Raw genomic sequence first — 21,252 nt, 5'->3', positions numbered from 1 at the left:
GAAAATTAGTCTAGGGTCCCTCTCCCACTTTTCGTAATGGAAGAGATCCACAAAATTATTTTTTGATATCTAAAGTCTCTAAACATATATCAGAAAAATTTGACTGGGTTTGATCCTCTTCCTCAAAACCTCATTGCCCCATTTCAATCATCAGCTTTGCCGCAGTCCCACTATAATCCTTCATATTCGGCGCCAACGTGGTCCAGTACGCAGCACACTGCTCCTTCATCAGCTCCTTCTTCTTCTCCGACTCCAAATCCTCCGGTGCAATCTCCTTCACAACCGTTACATCCAACACCTCCGATTTCTTCCCCTTCTCCGACACCTTATGTACCGAAAAGCTACTGTAATGCTCCAAAACTTCATCAAACTCTTTTAACAAACCTTCTTGCCCCTTGGACGCAATCGTCAGCCCGTAATTCAACAAATTATCCAGATCAATCACCTATCCCTTCTTTCCAATGGCTTGCCGTTACGAAATGGAGATGAACGTTGTCTGCATAGGTTTCAATGAAGAAGGAAAATGGTCAAACAGTCATGATTCCTCTCTTCCAAAGTCAAGAAAACATTGCTGGGAAGGTATTTCAACGAGTAGTACGGCTGTGATTGTTGATTACATTTATTCTCACTGTTAAATTTAGATACTAGCTTCAAAAATATTAGTTTGACAATCTAAATACTCTGAATTTATGTGTGTGTATATATATATTAATGATGGTGTCATTTAATATTTCTCTTTCTTCTTCTTCTTCTTCTTGGTATTTAAGGAGAGAGAAACAATATACATATATATATATATATATATATATAGAAAGAGAGAGAGAGAGAGGGTGGTGAAACAGAGGAAAGTTGAAGGTTGTAGTGGTGAGCGATGTGGATATATCCCCAGAGAAATTCTCTGGGTTTGAACTAAAATTTCTCTGGGTCGATCCAGAGAAATTTCAAAATTTCTCTAAAGAGGTAATGTTGTGAAAATGCAGAGAAATTTCTCTAGAGAGTGGGAAGTATATGGAAGGCAAAGAAATTTGAAATTTCTCTGGAGAGTGCATGAAAGGCCAGCGAGGCCAGAGAAATTTAAATTTCTCTGGAGAGATAATTTTGTAGGAAGGCCGGTAAAGTCAAAGAAATTTTCAAATTTTCTCTGGATTAATTTTTTCTGGACCAATTTTCTCTGGATCAACTTGAGGGACCTTAGACATTATGAAAATATTCGATGTCCTTTATGCTATAAAATCTTAATATGAGGGACCTTAAAAAAAACCCTATTTATTATTATTGTGTCACCATCTATATAAATATTTATGATTAATTCTCTTATTCAAAAATGATTATAAACAGAATATGTGTTTTACACGGCTGAGCCCTGAAACTTACAATTACAGAACCAATATCGATTTGTTGTTCATAAATTACAGCACACTATTTGTTTTCCGTCAATTAAACTCTTATTGACAAATTAACGTAAACAAATCATATCTTTCCAAGTAGGTTGGTGATATAAAAAGATGATATAAACATGTGATATATAATCCTCTAATATATTATCATGTAGCTAGTAATAAAAACGGTGAAAAAAACTAGTGAATCTTATTTTTAAAATTGCTACTGCCACATGTAAAAATTTTGAATAAAAAATTCAGTAAGATATTATTTTCCATCTCTAATATTTCGTATTGGAGGCAACCTCTCTCTAGTCCATTGTTTAAGCCCATGGGCCTATCACAGTTTCCATTTCAATAATCTGAATTATTTATTTTATTAAGAACTTCATTTATTATATTCACACAAAAATTAAATCGAACTGATAATCGTAACTTATTTAATTAATTTTTTATGTGTCACTAAAAGAATAGATTATTTATTTTAAAAATATAATTATTATCTATTTTTTATGATAAATTTGATAAATTAAATATATTATAATTATTAGATTGATTTTATTTTTTTAAATAAAATACACGAAATGTCCTATTAAACAAAACATTTCGAATCACCAAAATAAAATTTGTGATGGACCCATGATGAATTTCACATACCTAAAGAGTGTCCTCCAGTCCACATAAACTGGACAGAAGGAAATCCTTCTCCTTTGATATATATAGGTCACATCTAAAATAAATTTGGTTTCACACATTTCACTTAATTTTTAGAGAGATTTTTTTTTTGCAAAATTGTTGCACCAGAGAGAGAGAGAGGGAGAGACAGACCTCAACCTTTTCAAATTGTTGTAAATTGTTGGGACTGTGCAAGGGACAGATTCGTGCACCTTCAAAATAGTGAGGTTCTTTTATTCCATCATTATTACCATTTGAGGAAATTGCACTTTAATTAGGTGCCCGGCCGCCTTGCAATTTGGGGCATTACCATGAGTACTTCTTTTATCAAGTTGGAAATAAAATACTTGTCCTTTGTTTCCCTGAACAATCAACCGCTTTAAGAAACATAGGCCCACCTCCTGTAACAGCCATAAAATTTATTAATGGCCTTCGTTGGGAATCAATCCATCCATCGCTGACTATACTCACACCCTTCTGTCTCTATGCCACGAATCGAGTCTAACAACCTATCAATGTTTATCATTTCTTTTTGAAGCAACGTAGTTCTCAACATGTTATACCCAAGCGGTACATATTCTTGTATGTTGTTACTTGCAGCAAAAGTAAATGCACTAACATAGTAAGGCTTTCTTGTCAAATGAAATGGCAAACCTGCTGAATAAAATATTCTAGCTATCTCACCATTTAATCATTCTCGAGCCCCAATGTTAAATGCTTTCGTAATAGGGTTACTACTTCTATAGCGATCCCAGTATCCCCTTTCTGTATCTGTTGTTTTTCGGACTTTGGTTCTGTGATGTTGGTGGTTGTATACCTTGTTGTCATCCTTTAATTCCGCTTGATTGAGTTTTAGGATGTATTGGGCAGAGTTGTTACAGGTTGGTTAGACTTTGGTTTCAATTCCTTGTTGCCCAGTTTTTAAGAGGTCCGCTCGAGCGGGTATACTTGCGCTCGAGCGGAGATTGCGCACTCCCAGTATTTTGGTGCTTTGCAAAACTGCTGCAAGCATGTTTTTCAAGCTCGAGCGGGTACTCTGGCGCTTGAGCGGGTAGTACATTTTTGGTTTAGGTTCTGGGAGGGGGAAATCTACGCTCGAGCGGACTGGTTTTCGCGCTCGAGCGGATGTACTTTATTCTTGTGTCTTGGCACTCGAGCTGGCTTTCTTGCACTCGAGCGAACCTAGTTTTTTTCGTTCTTGACGCTCGAGCGTTGTGTTTTCCGCTCGAGCGGGAATGTCGTATAACAGAGGGCAGCTGGGCATTTTTGAATCATTTTCTACACTTCCACTCTCTCTCTTACTTTCCCAAAAAATGTTTTTGAGAGCCTCTCTCTCTAGAAACTCCCTTCTCTCTAGGGTTTGATCTAGTTAGAGTGCTTCCCTCACCTTTGGCCTTTGTAAAAGTCAGGTTGATCGTCGAGGGCTACATTTTGATCCGAGAAACTTGTGGTTTGGGGCATTTTGGTTTTCTTCATCCTCTTCTCTTGGGCTCCAAATTTGAGATAGGGATTCTTACTCACTACTATGGGTTTTAACCTAGATTTTTTGGCTTTTTGTTAAATGGTTGATTTTGGAACTTAGGGTTTCAAAAAGTGTAAATGGGGGTTTTGTCATTTTGGTTCTTAAATATATATTTTGGGTTTCAAAATGGTGTTATTGATGTTGGTTGTTGATATATAGACCATTGGGTCAATATTGGGAAATGGGGTAGAAAACCCTAATTGGTTGTATAAATTAATTAGTATAATTAATTTGAGAAAATTGTGATTATATGGAATTGAGTTGGAAATAATGAAATTGGTTCATTGTATAGTAGAACAGTAGAATTGGATTTATTAATCGCTCACTTTTGAAAACATTGACATTTTATCTGTTGGAGCTTTTATTATCTGTTTAGAAATAATTGCTTGGGCTACCGGTGGAGGGTAGTTGTGATTGTTGTAGACAATGCATGATGATTAGGAAAACTAAAACTAATCAATTGGATAAGTCATAGAGTATAGCAGTTGATAGAATACATTAACGTTATGTATTGATTGATTGTGTATATGACCTATGTATATATACATTGTGTGTGTGGGATGAGATAGTGGATGTACTCCACGGTTTAGGGGAAGATAGGGGATGGACCTCTAAACCAGATGTTGTTTGGGAGGAGATAGGGGATGGACTCCACTAATACAGCTCATATGCTTGTCAGTTAATGTGTTGATATAGCTCATATGCTTATCTATGGAAGTGTTGATATAGCTATCATGCTTATGTGTTGAAATGTGAATACAGCTTGTATGCTTATCTGTTGAGATATTGATACAACTAGTATGTTTATTTATTGTAAAATAGGAAACGTTTGATATGAGTCACTGTCTCATATAAGTGGTTGGCTAGGTTCTGAGCCGTTGATGTAAATTGTGAAATTGATAAGAAATGGAAACTGAAATGAAACATGAATATTGTGGTCATGAAATGGAAATGGGTTATGAATTGGTTTATGGAAATTGAACATTTATCAATTGCTAATGTCTTAGTTATTGCTCATACTGTGTTTAGCATATTTCTACTGGGCGTTGGCTCACCCTTTATGGGACACTATTTTCAAGTACAGGTAGTATGCCACCTCCAAGGGCATAGCTTGGATGATGAGGAGAGTTGAAGACTTTTTTTTTGTTTATTTTGTCTGTATTACATGTATATCAAGCCAAGGGCTTATTTTCTATAGAATTAGTACTCTTCTTTTGTGTAACCAGGTGTTGACTTGGAAAGCTGTAAGCCCATAAGGCACTTGATTTTGTTGTTAACATGTAATACGGTTGTAAGAACTACTCTGATGAATAGAAATGGTTGGTTTCTTTTATATCAATGCATGTATTAATTAATGGGTTTTATGTATTATTTTGAGGGCGTTACAATTTGGTATGAGAGCGTACCGGGTTCGAATACTTTGGGTACGTAAGAAGTGATTAGGATCACGATGGGTTTGTCTCGCTTGATAGAGACTTAGATGTAGTGTTATGTGTTTATATGATGACATGTTTATGTGACTATGTGGGTATGGAATGTAATTTCTAGGATGTTGATTGGATCCTTGGGTTTCTGGGAGTCTTGTTGGAAAAAGCACTTGATCAATGCTGTTTCTAATCGGAACTCTATTAACGCCTCGAGACTATCATTATCCGGAAATGAAATTCGTAACTGCTTATGTGATTATGTGCTTATGTGGAGTGAATTACAGTTGTCCATGCATTAGGACGTGAGTGTTATAGCTTCGGCACATTTGTGAATGTGCTAATGGTCTTGTTTACCTTTATTAGGATGTCAGGACGAGGACGTGGCAGGCGTGGTAGGCAGGAGATTTCTTTACCGGATGATATCCTGGCACAGCAGGAGGGAGTTGGTCAGGCCAATGTGGCCGAGCCAGCAGGTCAGCAGGCTATGAGTGCCTTGGCCCGAGAGATAGTAGGAGCTTTGGGTATTCTCAGAGCAAGGAATCAGGATCAGACCCACGTAGCTGAGGCAGGGCCTTCCTTCTTGAAGAGGGAATTCTTCCGGTCCAATCCGGACGAGTTTGTTAGGGATCCGAAGGAGCCACTTAAGGCTGACGAGTGGTTGGAACAGATGGAGAAGACGTTCGAGATGCTTGGCATCGAGGACGGGGCTTTAAAGGTGACCTTGGCATCCTTCCAATTGAAGGGAGATGCGGGTCAATGGTGGAAGTACGAGAAGGGCAGTGTTGGGGGTGCATGGGAGGCTTTTGTGAATACCTTCCAGGAGAAGTTTTTATCTTCAGCTGCTAGGGAGAAACTGAGGGAACAGTTTTGCCAGCTTAAACAGCAGGGTTTGTCAGTGGCCGAGTTTGAGGCTACTTTTACTAGTCTGTCCAGGTTTGCACCTGAACTTTTGGCGTCCGAGGAACGCCGTTGTTTTGAGTTTGAGCGGAAGTTGAGGCGTGGACTCAAGTTGAGAGTTGAAGGGTCCTTTATCTGAGAGTATAGACGTTTAGTGGATACTGTAGCCCATATGGAGATTATGATGTAGGAGGAGGAGGAAGGGCAGAGAGGCTCCAAGAGGAGCCAAGATGGTCAGGGTAATGGCAGGAGACTGTAGACGTCCCCGAACGCCCCGGGAGGGTGAGTCCCGTTCCGTTCATTTGGGGTCACTACAGCTCGGACTCTCGAATCGTCACGGTTCTTAATCTTGAACCAAAGAGTCCAAACCCGGCAAATCATTTTGAGAAACAGATTTTTTGAAAAGAAGTGCCAAACATGGACTGCTTTGCCAGATACAGAGTCGCCACCTAAATATTTTAAAATGGGAGAATTTAGGAAACCCTGACTCGGTGCCGAAGGCCACATGTCCGTCATCACCGAAGTTGTCTCGGCTCGGGAGCTAGGGTACGATTGGGGAAGGTCAGCTATGAGCACCCCCTCTCGCCCGATCCGAAGATCGGCCTCTACTAACCGTGATATCCGTTTTTGAAAACGTTATGTGTTCTTATTCCAGTTATTAGCCTAGAATTACTATATTATGCGCACAGCAAACAAGTATAGACTAGATTGCCTAATTTGGAAATAAGCATTGCATATCCGTTTGTTTTTGGAAAAATGTTTTGGAATTTGCTACTCGCAAGTAGGCTAAAATACGGATTTCAACGAGTTTTCCCAACTCAAACAATCCAACCTGCACCCACAGGCATTAAAATAGTTTATCTCACATAAGCATCTAGCCACATGGTAAGCATGCTGTCATGATAGCATTCGCACTCATGCGAGATGCTAAAGCAGGAAAATACTTACATAGTACTCCGTACCAAAACAATAAACTAGTTAGCAAACATGCATGGTCCTAGTTTATGTTAAATTGACTAATGCAACACATACAAGATGTACTTAGAATAGGCTCGGCTAACCTAAGCATGGCATGTGAAATGCGATCAATTGATGCACGTATTCAATTTGGAATTGAAGTACAAATGCAGTTAACGTGATGTACCGAGCCCGGTGCATGCAAGACAAATGTATGGATACACGCATGCATAGCATGAGGTATGCTAAATTGAACATGTCCTATTACTAACCATCAAAGCAGGTAAGTAAAAGGGAAGAAAGAAGTGGGGATTGGAAGACATACACACCACTCACACACACTTATTACAGATTTGCCCTCGCTCGGAGGGACCAAATAAATAGTACAAATTAATTAACTACGCAAGCTAATTAAATATTACAAATTGCCTAATCAGCTAAGCAAATTAACTAATCTAGGAAAAGCAGTAAACCGCCTCGGGAGGAGAGCCAGATGCAGCGCATGCTCAGGTCCTGCTCGGAAGTGCACCGCCATGCATAGGCTGCCTCTGTTTTCCCTGCTCTGCCTCTCTGAAGACTGCCAAAGTCTTAAGGATGCCTCTCTGGATACTGGGAATCACCACCAGCTGAGTAGAATTACCACCGGCAGTGAATTGTGGTCACCGGCACAAAATGAATCCATCGGCTGGTGATTTACTGCAGGTCGGCAATGTATACTGCCGGTCGGCAAAGAATGCCTGCAGAACCTGCAACTCACAGCAGCAGAGGACAGAACTTGCATGGCAATACAATTCAAGCAATGTATGCACCAATCATGTCCCCTATCATGTTTGTGACTCAAAAGGGCATGTGTCTCGATTCTCGGACCACCAATCACGCATTTCCATGCATGATGGCCCAAAGAATCAAGTGTGAAACTTTCATGTCAAATGGAATGCAAACCAAACAAACAAACCAAGGCCCAATTCCTATCACCAAGTCAAGGAACAAGGCATGCGTGCAAGATGCAATGCAACCTAGGCATGCAAACTAAGGATGCAACATGACATGGCAAGACACTTATGCAAGCATATAAGCAAACATGGGGCAATGCAAACCGATAAAAGGGTGGACTTATACATGATTTAGGCAACTCTAAATAAGCCTAAAACAGTGGCCAAAAGTCAAGGAATTGGAGTCAAACATGCATACACATATGCAAGTAGGTTGGACTAACACTTAGGCATTAAATGAGGCAACTCTCAAACACATTTGAATGAGGCAATCATGGACATATGGCATGCAAGGTAAGCATTGAAAATCATGTTAGGATGGTGTCAAACCAAGCAAACAAAATAGACCAAGCATGCAATGAATGGCTCAAGTACTTGAAGCAAGTGAAAGGGACTTGAACCATGGCTAAGCCAACCAAGCCTCACAAGGCTAAGAGGACTTAAAATAGGTTCAAGACAGACCTAGACCATGCAAAGGGGACTCTTAGATGGCATCTAAGTGGCTCAAATTCAAAGGCATGCACAAATGCCAAAACATGGAGCATACTATACAAGCTTTCAAAGCATTAAAGAGACATCTAAGGCAAACATATAGGCATGCAAAGGGGACTGAAATGACATGGTGGATGGTTCCAAATCACCAAATCAATGCAAAAATGTCATGCTATACATTCACACACTTAAGGCCAACAAGCCGGAATGCAAAGGGACTATACTAAGCATGCCAAATCCGACCCAAACAACCTAGGACAGACCTTAAACATGGCAAAATACACACAAAAGCTTCACAAGACTAAGCCTAAAACATGCTAGAATAAGGGGTTACAGCCTAAGGCATGTTAAGGCCTAAACATGGCATTACAAGGTAGGTATGCTAAGTATGCATGGTGTACCAAAAACAAATAAAAACAGAAGCATATTATGGCATATTAAGCACAAAAAACAACTAAGGAATGGTCAACATGAAGCTTAGCTAGGTGCTCCCTCAAGAGGCCAAAAATGGTCCTTTTCAAGGACAACAAGGAGAGGGGGTGGCCCTCTCCTTCCTAGGACCTCAAGGCACCATCCTCACCTTTGAAATCCCTCAAGATTTCAGTGGTGAGGAGGCCCAAACACCAAGGTCTCGAAACTCACTCAAAATGGCTTAAAATGGGGCCTTTCAAGGCCTAAGAGGGGTCAAACACCCTCAAACCACAAAACACTCTTAATAAACAATCAAGAGGGCTAAAAAACAGAACTTTTTTGTATTATACACTAAGCACAAAAACAGTTCTAAGATAGGTAGAAAAGCAATGCAAAAATGGGGAATAAAAGGGAAGTTTCTCACCCTTGTAGACCACCTTCACAAATGATGTTCCAACAGCCTTCCTTGGCTTGAATCCAGCACCAAAATACCAAAACCAGCCCCTTAGAACCTCAGTAGCCAAAGGAAGGTGAAACACTAGGTGTTTGTGTGCAATAGTATGGACTAAAACACCTAGAACACAAAGAGAGAAAAAGAGAGATAGGAGATATGTATGAACTCTAACCCTAAAACCAGAGCTTCTCTCTGTGTTTCTCTCCCAAAAAATGTCTAAAGTCTCTAAAATGTCTAACCCTAAGCAAGGGAGAGAAAGGCTCCTCTTATAGAGCTTCTTGTCTTGTAAAGCTTACAAGACAAGCTTCTAAAGAGGGAGATCCCTCCATACACGTGTATGGAGGGGAGCCAAATGCAAGACAGCTATGACAAAATATCTGCAAAAGTAGATGCACAATAGTCGGCTGGCCAAAGATGCCATTTTGGCAAAATTGAGTGCCGACCGGCAATATATATTGCCGGTGGAAGCAAAAACCAGCTGGTGGCCTCTGGCCATGGCCAGTGGTGTGTGGGGATGCCTCACAAGGCATTCCCTGCCCCTCCAAGGCAAAATGCAAGTGTTTGGTGCAAAACCAGACACTAAACGGTCGAATTCGGAGATCCCGAGGCAAGGCACGAAGCCGAGACCTCCGGGAACTCCAAAAGAACACAAACATGGATGATCACCGAGTGCTCAAACGGTGACGTCCAAGTCTTGAGGACGGTCAAAAATGGGGTGTCTACAGAGACAAAAGGGTCCTAACCCTCAGCAATCTCAGGGTGGTTTGGCTAGATTGACCTTCCCAGTGCCGAGTGCAGGCTCCGAGAGAGGTAATTAGGGAGGCTTGACTTGTTTTGCGTATGGCCAGTTGGGTCACAAGTCTTCGGTTTGCCTGCAGAAGGGAAGGGGTCAGCGAGTTGCTTCTTCTTCAGCTAGACCTCAAGGCCAGAGTCAGGGCAGGGGCCAGTCTTTATCTTGCTATCAGTGTGGTCAGCCTGGGCACCTGAAGAGGTATTGCCCACAGTTGAGTGCCACTTCAGGAGCGTCTGGTTCTAGGCAGACGCAGAGTTATCAGCCAACTCCGTCTGTCCAGGCCTCGAGGGCCAATCCGGGAGCTTCGTCATCCCAGTCAGTGCAGCAGTCTTTTGCTTCTAGAGGTGAACAGGTGGATCAGGGGCCTACAGGGCGCATGTATGCTGTTACCGCGCAGGACCTAGTACCGGCTCCATCAGTAGTGAGAGGTACCTTTCTGTTTTGCAACTCGGTTGCTAGTGTATTGATTGATACGGGTGCATCTCATTCTTTTGTATCTGCTGTATTCGCATCTATGTTGGAGTTGGAGTTGGCACAGTTAGCATCTCCTATTTGTGTTGTATCACCTGTTGGGGGTGAATTGATTTTGAAACACGGATGTAGAGGTTGTGATATAGAGGTCGCCGACCATAGGCTTCCTTTTCCTTTTGTTGTCATGTCCATGAAGGGTTTTGGTGTTATTTTGGGTATGGACTGGCTATCATCATACCGGGCTGTTATTGATTGCTACCGTTAGAGGGTTATAGTTTGTACCTTGAGCGGGGAGTGTTTCCATTTCTTGGGGGATCGGGTTGGTAGTGTGTTGCTACCGATGTATGATCTGCGAGGGCGGAATAAGCTTAGTGGTCTACTTGCTAGCTTTATGAGTGGTGAGTGTGATGAGACCCAGATTGTATTGCCGAGGGTGGTTTGTGAGTATTCGGATGTTTTTCCCGAGGATCTCGTTAGTTTGCCACCTCACCGAGAGATAGAGTTCTCTATTGATTTAGTGCCCGGCACAACGCCGATTTCCATGGCACTTTATCGTTTTGCCCCAGCCGAATTGAGTGAGTTAAAGATTCAGCTCTAGGAATTGCTAGATAAGGGTTTTGTTCGCCCTAGTGTTTCGCTGTGATGAGCACCGGCCCGCTTTGTTAAAAAGAAAGATGGTGCCTTGAGATTGTGTATTGACTACCGAAAGTTGAATCGGGCTACGGTTAAGAATAAGTACCCTATGCCCTGTATAGATGATTTGTTTGACCAGTTGAAAGGTTCCCGTTGTTTCTCTAAGATAGACTTGAGATCGGGTTACCACCAGTTGAGGGTCAAGGAGGAGGATATTCCTAAGACGGCATTTCGTACGCGGTATGGCCATTATGAGTTTCTGGTAATGCCATTCAGGCTTACCAATGCACCAGTAGTCTTTATGGACTTGATGAACTGGATCTTCCAGGAATTCTTAGATCGATTTGTGGTCGTCTTCGTGGACGACATTCTTATTTATTCGCCTTCTGAGGAGGAGCACGAGGAACACTTGAGAGTGGTGCTTGAATTGCTTAGAGCCCATAAGCTGTATGCCAAGTTTGGGAAGTGTGAGTTCTGGCTAGGAGAGGTCAAATTCTTAGGCCATGTGGTATCCAGGAAAGGGGTATCTGTTGATACATCCAAGGTAGAGGCAATGCAAGATTGGGCACAGCCTAAAAGTGTGTTTGAGATCCGCAGTTTTTTGGGATTAGCTGGGTATTACCGTCGGTTTGTGAAAGATTTCTCCAGGCTAGCTTCGTCGTTGACTAGATTGATGCGAAAAGGGGTCAAGTTTGTGTGGAGTGAGACTTGCGAAAAGGAGTTCCAAGAGTTGAAAGTTAGATTGACCACCGCTCCGGTTTTGATTATTTCGGAGAGAGGGTTGGGTTATGCGGTTTATTGTGATGTCTCACGAGAGGGTTTGGATGGTGTATTGATGCAAGAGAGGAAAGTGGTAGCTTATGGCTCACGTCAGTTGAAAATACACGAGAAGAATTACCCTACACACGACCTAGAGTTAGCAACTGTGATCTTCACCTTGAAGATTTGAAGGCACTACCTTTATGGTGAGAGGTTCGAGGTGTTCTCGGACCACAAGAGTTTGAAGTATCTGTTTACACAGAGAGACTTGAATTTAAGGCAGAGAAGGTGGATGGAGTTCATTGAGGACTATGATTTTGAGTTGCACTATCACCCGGGAAAGGCCAATGTTGTGGCCGATGCCCTTAGTAGGAAACCCATTAGTGATGTAGCTTGTATAGCCATCCGGGAATGGGAGATGTTGGGTGCACTTGGCGAGTTTGATTTACTTCTGGGCGAATCTGTTGAGGCTGCGGGCCTTGTTTTCTGTTGTTGCGCAGCCTACACTTGTGACTCGAGTGTCAGAGGCACAGAGAGGTGACCTTGAGGTAGAATCCCTCCGAGAGAAGAACTCCAGTTGGAAGTTTGAAAAGGGTTTGACGGTGTATCCCGACCAGAGTGTGAAATACCGAGACCGTTTGTTTGTGCCGGAGTCTTGCTGAGAGGAAGTACTCTGAGAGTTCCATCATTCACGCCTTGCGGTGCATCTGGGAGGCACTAAGATGTATCAGGATTTGGGTCGCCAGTTTTGGTGGCGGAGTATGAAGAGAGATATGGCTGTTTTCGTATCAAAGTGCCTTACTTGCCAGCAAGTGAAAGCCGAGCATCAGAGGCCAGCGGGTTTGTTGCAACCCTTGCCTATTATCGAGTGAAAGTGGGAGCATGTCACTATGGACTTCGTTGTAGGTCTTCCGAGGAGTCAGCGGGGTAGCGATGCCATTTGGGTGGTTGTAGACCTGTTGACTAAGTCGGCGCAATTCATTCCTATGTGCGTGAGAGATTCGGTAGATCATCTCGCCGACTTGTATATTCGGGACATAGTGAGATTGCACGGGGTCCCAGTGACGATCGTCTCAGATAGAGATCCTCGTTTTACTGCTAGGTTGTGGCAGAGTTTGCAGAGTGCCTTGGGCACTAAGTTGACCTTTAGTACGGCTTATCATCCTCAGACTGACGGGAAGTCCGAGTGTACTATTCAGATCCTTGAGGATATGCTTCGAGGTTGTGTCCTTGACTTTAGTGAGACGTGGGAGAGGCATTTGCCCTTGGTGGAGTTTGCCTACAATAACAGTTTTCAGTCTAGCATCGATATGGCACCGTTTGAGGCCTTGTATGGCCGACCGTGTAGGTCTCCAGTGTGTTGGGCCGAGGTGGGTGATGCATCTTTGTTGGGTCTGGAGTTGGTTAGGGAGACGACGGAGAAAATTAAGCTTATCCGTAGGAGGCTTGTTACGGCCCAAAGTCGCCAAAAGTGTTATGCTGACCATAGGAGGAGGCCTTTGGCGTTTGAGGTAGGTGATCATGTTTTCTTGAAAATATCACCTAGGCGAGGCTTGATGAGGTTTAGGAAGAGTGGGAAGTTATCCCCTCGGTTTATCGGTCCCTTCGAGATCCTTGAGAGGATTAGAGAGGTTGCTTATCGTTTAGCTTTACCACCGCAGTTGTCCGGAGTGCATGACGTTTTTCATGTGAGTATGTTTCGGAAGTATGAGCCGGATCCGTCCTATGTGTTAGATTGGACCGACTTAGAGGTAGATGAGAATGCCTCGTATGAGGAGAGACCGGTTCGGGTCTTGGATAGGCGGGATCAAGTCTTGCGAGGCAAGACCATTCCCATGGTAAAGGTTTTGTGGAAACATCATGGAGTGGAGGAAGTCACTTGGAAACATGAGTTGGAAGTCCGCGAGAAATATCCGGACTTGTTTGTTGATGTGTAACCATGCATTGGTAATTTTGTAATATCGTTGAACTTTAAGAGCATTATATATGTCTTAAGTTGTAAAACATTATGAATGTTTTGGTTAATGGAAATTTTTTATAACATTGCATATGTTCAATGTATGGTAGAAATGCAAGCATGATGTTAATGTTGCATGTATTTTGGAATTGTGGAAAATGAGTTGAAATTGGTAACTTTCAAAAGAATGCATGTTGATAATGCAGGTTGTTATGTGTAATATGATATGCCTCTTGAAAAGAGATGGGATTGACCGGTAACGGTTCGGATTGTTTAACTTTATGTTGCAATATTGTTAGGAATGGAGAAAACTTGTTTTTGATAAACTTGTATTTAATTTCGGGGACGAAATTCTTTAAGGGGGGAAGGTTATAGCGATCCCGGTATCCCCTTTCTGTATCTGTTGTTTTCCGGACTTTAGTTCTGTGATGTTAGTGGTTGTATACCTTGTTGTCATCCTTTAATTCCGCTTGATTGAGTTTTAGGATGTATTGGGCAGAGTTGTTACAGGTTGGTTAGACTTTGGTTTCAATTCCTTGTTGCCCAGTTTTTAAGAGGTCCGCTCGAGCGGGTATACTTGCACTCGAGCGGAGATTGCACACTCCCAGTATTTTGGTGCTTTGCAAAACTTCTGCAAGCATGTTTTTCACGCTCGAGCGGTTGCGCTCGAGCGGGTACTCTAGCGCTCGAGCGGGTAGTACATTTTTGGTTTAGGTTCTAGGAGGGGCAAATCTACGCTCGAGCGGACTGGTTTTTGCGCTCGAGCGGATGTACTTTATTCTTGTGTCTTGGCGCTCGAGCTGGCTTTCTTGCGCTCGAGCGAACCTAGGTTTTTTTGTTCTTAACGCTCGAGCGTTGTGTTTTCTGCTCGAGCGGAAATGTCGTATAACAGAGGACAGCTGGGCATTTTTGAATCATTTTCTACACTTCCACTCTCTCTCTTACTTTCCCAAAAAACGTTTTTGAGAGCCTCTCTCTCTCTAGAAACTCCCTTCTCTCTAGGGTTTGATCTAGTTAGAGTGCTTCCCTCACCTTTGGCCTTTGTAAAAGTCGGGTTGATCGTCGAGGGCTACATTTTGATCTGAGAAACTTGCGGTTTGGGGCATTTTGGTTTTCTTCATCCTCTTCTCTTGGGCTCCGAATTTGAGATAGGGATTCCTACTCACTACTATGGGTTTTAACCTAGATTTTTTGGCTTTTTGTTAAATGGTTGATTTTGGGACTTAGGGTTTCAAAAAGTGTAAATGGGGGTTTTGTCATTTTGATTCTTAAATATATATTTTGGGTTTCAAAATGGTGTTATTGATGTTGGTTGTTGATATATAGACCATTGGGTCAATATTGGGAAATGGGGTAGAAAATCCTAATTGGTTGTATAAATTAATTGGTATAATTAATTTGAGAAAATTGTGATTATATGGAATTGAGTTGGAAATAATGAAATTGGTTCATTGTATAGTAGAATAGTGGAGTTGGATTTATTAATCACTCACTTTTGAAAACATTGATATTTTATCTATTGGAGCTTTTATTATCTGTTTAGAAATAATTGCTTAGGCTACCGGTGGAAGGTAGTTGTGATTGTTGTAGACAATGCATGATGATTAGGCAAACTAAAACTAATCAATTGGATAAGTCATAGAGTATGACGGTTGATAGAATACATTAACGTTATGTATTGATTGATTGTGTATATGACCTATGTGTATATACGTTGTGTGTGTGGGAGGAGATAGGGGATGTACTCCACGGTTTAGGGGAAGATAGGGAATAGACCTCTAAACCGGATGTTGTTTGGGAGGAGATAGGGGATGGACTCCATTGATGCAGCTCATATGTTTGTCAGTTAATGTGTTGATATAGCTCATATGCTTATCTATGGAAGTGTTGATATAGCTATTATGCTTATCTGTTGAAATGTGGATACAGTTTGTATGCTCATCCGTTGAGATGTTGATACAACTAGTATGTTTATCTATTGTAAAATGGGAAACGTTTGATATGAGTCACTGTCTCATATAAGTGGTTGGCCAGGTTCTGAGCCGTTGATGTAAATTGTGAAATTGATAAGAAATGGAAACTGAAATGAAACATGAACATTGTGGTCATGAAATGGAAATGGGTTATGAATTGGTTTATGGAAATTGAACATTTATCAATTGCTAATGTCTTAGTTATTGCTCATACTGTGTTTAGCATATTTCTACTGGGCGTTGGCTCACCCTTTATGGGACACTATTTTCAGGTACAGGTAGTATGCCACCTCCAAGGACATAGCTTGGATGATGAGGAGAGTTGAAGACTCTTTTTTTGTTTATTTTGTCTGTATTACATGTATATCAAGCCAAGGGCTTATTTTGTATAGAGTTAGTACTCTTCTTTTGTGTAACCAGGTGTTGACTTGGAAAGCTGTAAACCTATAGGGCACTTGCTTTTGTTGTTAACATGTAATACGGTTGTAAGAACTACTCTGATGAATAGAAATGGTTGGTTTCTTTTATATCAATGCATGTATTAATTAATGGGTTTTATGTATTATTTTGAGGGCGTTACAACTTCCACTCCCCATAGCAGTTGACCTCTTCCTTTTTGATCCATAGATTTCCTCTATTTCATTGAAACATAAACCTAATGATGCACTTGAACTAGGAGGAGGCAATGGGACATTCTTCAACCTAGGATTTTTCAATTTCAACTCTGCTTCTGCAATCTCTCTCTCAAATTCAACTTTATCCATACTTGTTACTTTTGGACACACTTTTATTCCTTGATTTTTAATTTGCATCAAATGGGCTTTTACCCTAATGTATGAACCTTTATGTGTAGCCCGACAAAAGATACATTGAAAAGTATAGTTCCCCCCTCTTGCACCAGGTTTTTCTAATCTAGTCACATATTTCCACAGTAGTTTATCATCTTCAGCATCAAACGCAGATAGTGTGTTATTGGTAGAATTTGAACTAGACATTTTTCCTATAAATAATAACCATTATAAATCAACATTAACATTAGAAGGGGGAAAAGAGAGAGAGAGAGAGAGAGAGAGAGAGAGAGAAAGTTTTACATATTGTGTATATATACAAACCTATAATTTTTTTTAAAATACAGCTTTAGAGATATATATACATATATAAACATATAATTACAAAAAAATAGAAACAGTCTGACACACACACACACACACACACACACACACACACACACACACACACGCATATATATATATATATATATAAACGTATAAAAAAATAAAAAACAGATGGGATTACGAGAAGGAGAGCGAGAGAGAGAGAGAGAGAGGGAGGCTTACCTTCGAAATCGTTTGGATGGAAAACGACTGGATGGAGATCGACTGATGGAGGTCTTCGATCGACTGGATGGAGGTGGTTGATTGTAACGCCCTCAAAATAATAACATTAAACCCATCAATACAGACATGCTTGGATATGTAAAAGTTCCACATTCTTCTATTCATCAGAGTTCCATTACAAAAAGTATTACATGTTAACAACAAAAGCAAATGCCCTAAAGGCTTACAGCTTTCCAAGTTAACACTTGGTTACAACAAAAGAGTGCTAACTCATTTACACATTAAGCCCTTGGCTTGAATATACATGTAATACATCAAGAAACTAAACAACAAAAGTCTGCCCGCCTCTAGCCTCCCAAGCTACGTTCTTGGAGGTGGCATGCTACCTGTACCTGAAAATGATATTCCCATATAGGGTGAGCCACAGCCCAGTAGAGATATGCTAAACACAGTATGAGCAATGACTAAGACATTAGCAATTGATAAATGTTCAATTTTCATAAACCGATTCATAATCCATTTCCATTTCCTACCAATTTCACAATTTCCATCAATGGCTCAGAACCTGGCCAACCGCTTATATGAGACAAAGACTCATATTAAACGTTTTCCATTTTTACAATAGATAAACACACAGGTTATATCAATATCTCAACAGATAAGCATACAAGCTATATCCACATTTTAACAGATATGCATATTAGCTATATCAACACTTCCCATGACAAGCATATGAGCTGTATCAACACTTCCAATGACAAGCATATAAGCTGTATCAACACAATATCTGACAAGCATATGAGCTGTATCAGTGGAGTCCATCCCCTATCTCCTCCCAAACAACATCCGGTTTAGAGGTCCATCCCCTATCTTCCCCTAAACCGTGGAGTACATCCCCTATCTCCTCCTACACACACAATGCATATATACACAAAGGTCATATACACAATCAATCAATACATAACATTAATGTATTCTATCAACCGTCATACTCTATGACATATCCAATTGATTAGTTTTAATTTGCCTAATTATCATGCATTGTCTACAACAATCAAAACTACCCTCCACCGGTAGCCCAAGCAATTATTTATAAACAGATAATAAAAGCTCCAACAGATAAAATATCAATGTTTTCAAAAGTGAGCGATTAACAAATCCAACTCCACTATTCTACCATATAATGAGTCAATTTCATTATTTTCAACTCAATTCCAAATATCAACACTTTTCCCAAATTAATTATACCAATTAATTTACACAACGAATTAGGGCTTTCTCCCCCCATTTTCTAATATTGACCCAATGGTCCATATATCAACAACCAACATCAATACCACTATTTTGAAACCCAAAATACTCATTTTAGAATCAAAATAATAAAAAAAGAACCCTCTTTTGAAACCCTGAGTCCCAAAATTTTCCAACTTCAACACTTTATCAAAATCACCAAAAATCTATGTTAAAGACCATAAAAGTGAGTAGGAATCCCTACCTCAAATTCGGAGCCCGAGAGGAGAAGATGTAGAAAACTAAAATGCTCCAAACTCCAAGATTCACGGATCAAAACGAAGCCCTCGACGATCAACACAACCTTTACAAAGGGCAAAGGGAAGAAAAGTACTCTAACTAGATCAAACCCTAGAGAGAAGGGAGTTTCTAGAGAGAGAGGCTCTCAAAATATCTTTTTAGAAAGTAAGAGAGAGAGAGGAAGTGTAGAAAGTGATTCAAAAATGCCCAGTTGCCCTCTGTTATACGACATTCCCGCTCGAGCAGAAAACACAACGTTCGAGCGTCAAGAACAAAAATCTGGACACGCTCGAGCGCATTAAGGCTCGCTCGAGCGCCAAGACACAAGAATAAAGCACTCCCGCTCGAGTGCGAAAACCAGTCTGCTCGAGCGTAGATTTCCCCCTCCCATAACTTATACCCAGAAAGCACTACCCGCTCGAGCGCCAACAAACCCGCTCGAGCGCCACTGCTCAAGTGTAAAGAAACCCGCTCGAGCGTAGAAATCACATCTGCAGAAGTTTTGCAGGAACACGAAATACTGGAGGTATGCAATCCCCGCTCGAGCGCAAGAAGACCCGCTCGAGCGGATCGCCTAAAAACTGAACAATAAGGAATTGAAACCAAGGCCTAACCAACCTGTAACAACCCTGCTCAAAACATCCTAAAACTCAATCAAGTGGAATTGAAGGACGACAACAAGATAGATACCACTGCCAACTTCACGGAACCGAGTCCGGAATACAACAGAACAGTAAAGGGACAACCGGGATCGCTATAACCTCCCCCCTTAAAGAATTTCGTCCCCGAAATTAAACACAAGTTTTTTTTAAAAAAACAGGTTTTCTCGATTCTCAACAATATTATAACATAATATTAAACAACCCGACCCATTACCGGTCAATTCCATCTCTTTTCAAGAGGCATTTCACAACATATATTACAAGTGCATTATCAACATGCAATTTTTCTTCTATTTCCAACCATTTCCAACATACATGGTTCACAGTTCATATCATAATCAATACACATGATACAACTCAAATTCAACATTTTAGTGAACATATGCAATATCATAATCAACTCTCATATCAAGGTAAGTTCTACAACATACTTTCATTAAACCAAAACATTACCAATGTTTTACAACTTAAGACATATGTAAAGCTCTCAAGTCCAACAGCATTACATAATCTAAATATCAGATTACTCATCAATGAACAAGTCCAGATATTTCTCGCGGACCTCCAACTCACGTTCCCAAGTGGCTTCCTCCACTCCGTGATGTTTCCACAAAACCTTTACCAAAGGGATGGTCTTGCCACGCAGGACTTGATCCCGCCTATCCAAGACCCGAACCGGTCTCTCCTCATATGAGGCATCCTCAGCTACCTCTAAGTCGGTCCAATCTAACACATGCGATGGATCCGGCTCATACTTCCGAAGCATACTCACATGAAACACGTCATGAACTCTGGACAACTGTGGCAGCAACGCTAAACGATAAGCAACCTCGCCAATCCTCTCAAGGATCTCAAAAGGCCCAGTGAATCGAGGGGATAACTTCCCACTCTTCCCAAACCTCATCAAACCTCGCCTATGTGATATTTTCAAGAAAACATGATCACCTACCTCAAATGCCAAAGGCCTCCTCCTACGGTCGGCATAACTCTTTTGGCGACTCTAGGCTGTAACCAGCCTCCTACGGATAAGCTCAACTTTCTCCGTTGTCTCCCTAACCAACTCCGGACCCAACAGAGGTGCATCACCCACCTCGGCCCAACACACTGGAGACCTACACGGTCGGCCATACAAGGCCTCAAACGGTGCCATACCGATACTAGACTGAAAGCTGTTGTTGTAGGCAAACTCCACCAATGGTAAGTGCCTCTCCCACGTCCCACTAAAGTCAAGGACACAACCTCGAAGCATGTCCTCAAGGATCTGAATAGTACGCTCGGACTGCCCGTCAGTCTAAGGGTGATAAGCCGTACTAAAGGTCAACTTAGTGCCCAAGGCACTTTGCAAACTCTGCCACAACCCAGCAGTAAAACGAGAATCTCTATCTGAGACGATCGTCACTGGGACCCCGTGCAATCTCACTATGTCCCGAATATACAAGTCGGCAAGATGATCTACCGAATCTCTCACGCGCATAGGAATGAAGTGCGCCGACTTAGTCAACCGGTCTACAACCACCCAAATGGCATCACTACCCCGCTGAGTCCTCGGAAGACCTACAACGAAGTCCATAGTGATATGCTCCCACTTCCACTCGGCAATAGGCAAGGGTGCAACAAACCCGCTGGCCTCTGATGCTCGGCCTTCACTTGCTGGCAAGTAAGGCACTTTGATACGAAAACAGCCCCATCTCTCTTCATACCTCGCCACCAAAACTGGCGACCTAAATCCCGATACATCTTGGTGCCTCCCGGATGCACCGCAAGGCGTGAATGGTGAAACTCTCGGAGTACTTCCTCTCGGCAAGACTCCGGTACAAACAAACGGTCTCGGTATCTCACACTCTGGTCGGGATACACCGTCAAACCCTTCTCAACTTTCCCACTTGAGATCTTCTCTCGGAGGGATTCTACCTCAAGGTCACCTCTCTGTG

Source organism: Camellia sinensis, chromosome 6, assembly GCF_055761805.1.
Source record: "Camellia sinensis isolate YWXY chromosome 6, ASM5576180v1, whole genome shotgun sequence".
NCBI lineage: Eukaryota > Viridiplantae > Streptophyta > Magnoliopsida > Ericales > Theaceae > Camellia > Camellia sinensis.
The sequence above is the reverse complement of the archived record's forward strand: the minus strand, read 5'-3'. Positions refer to the sequence as shown.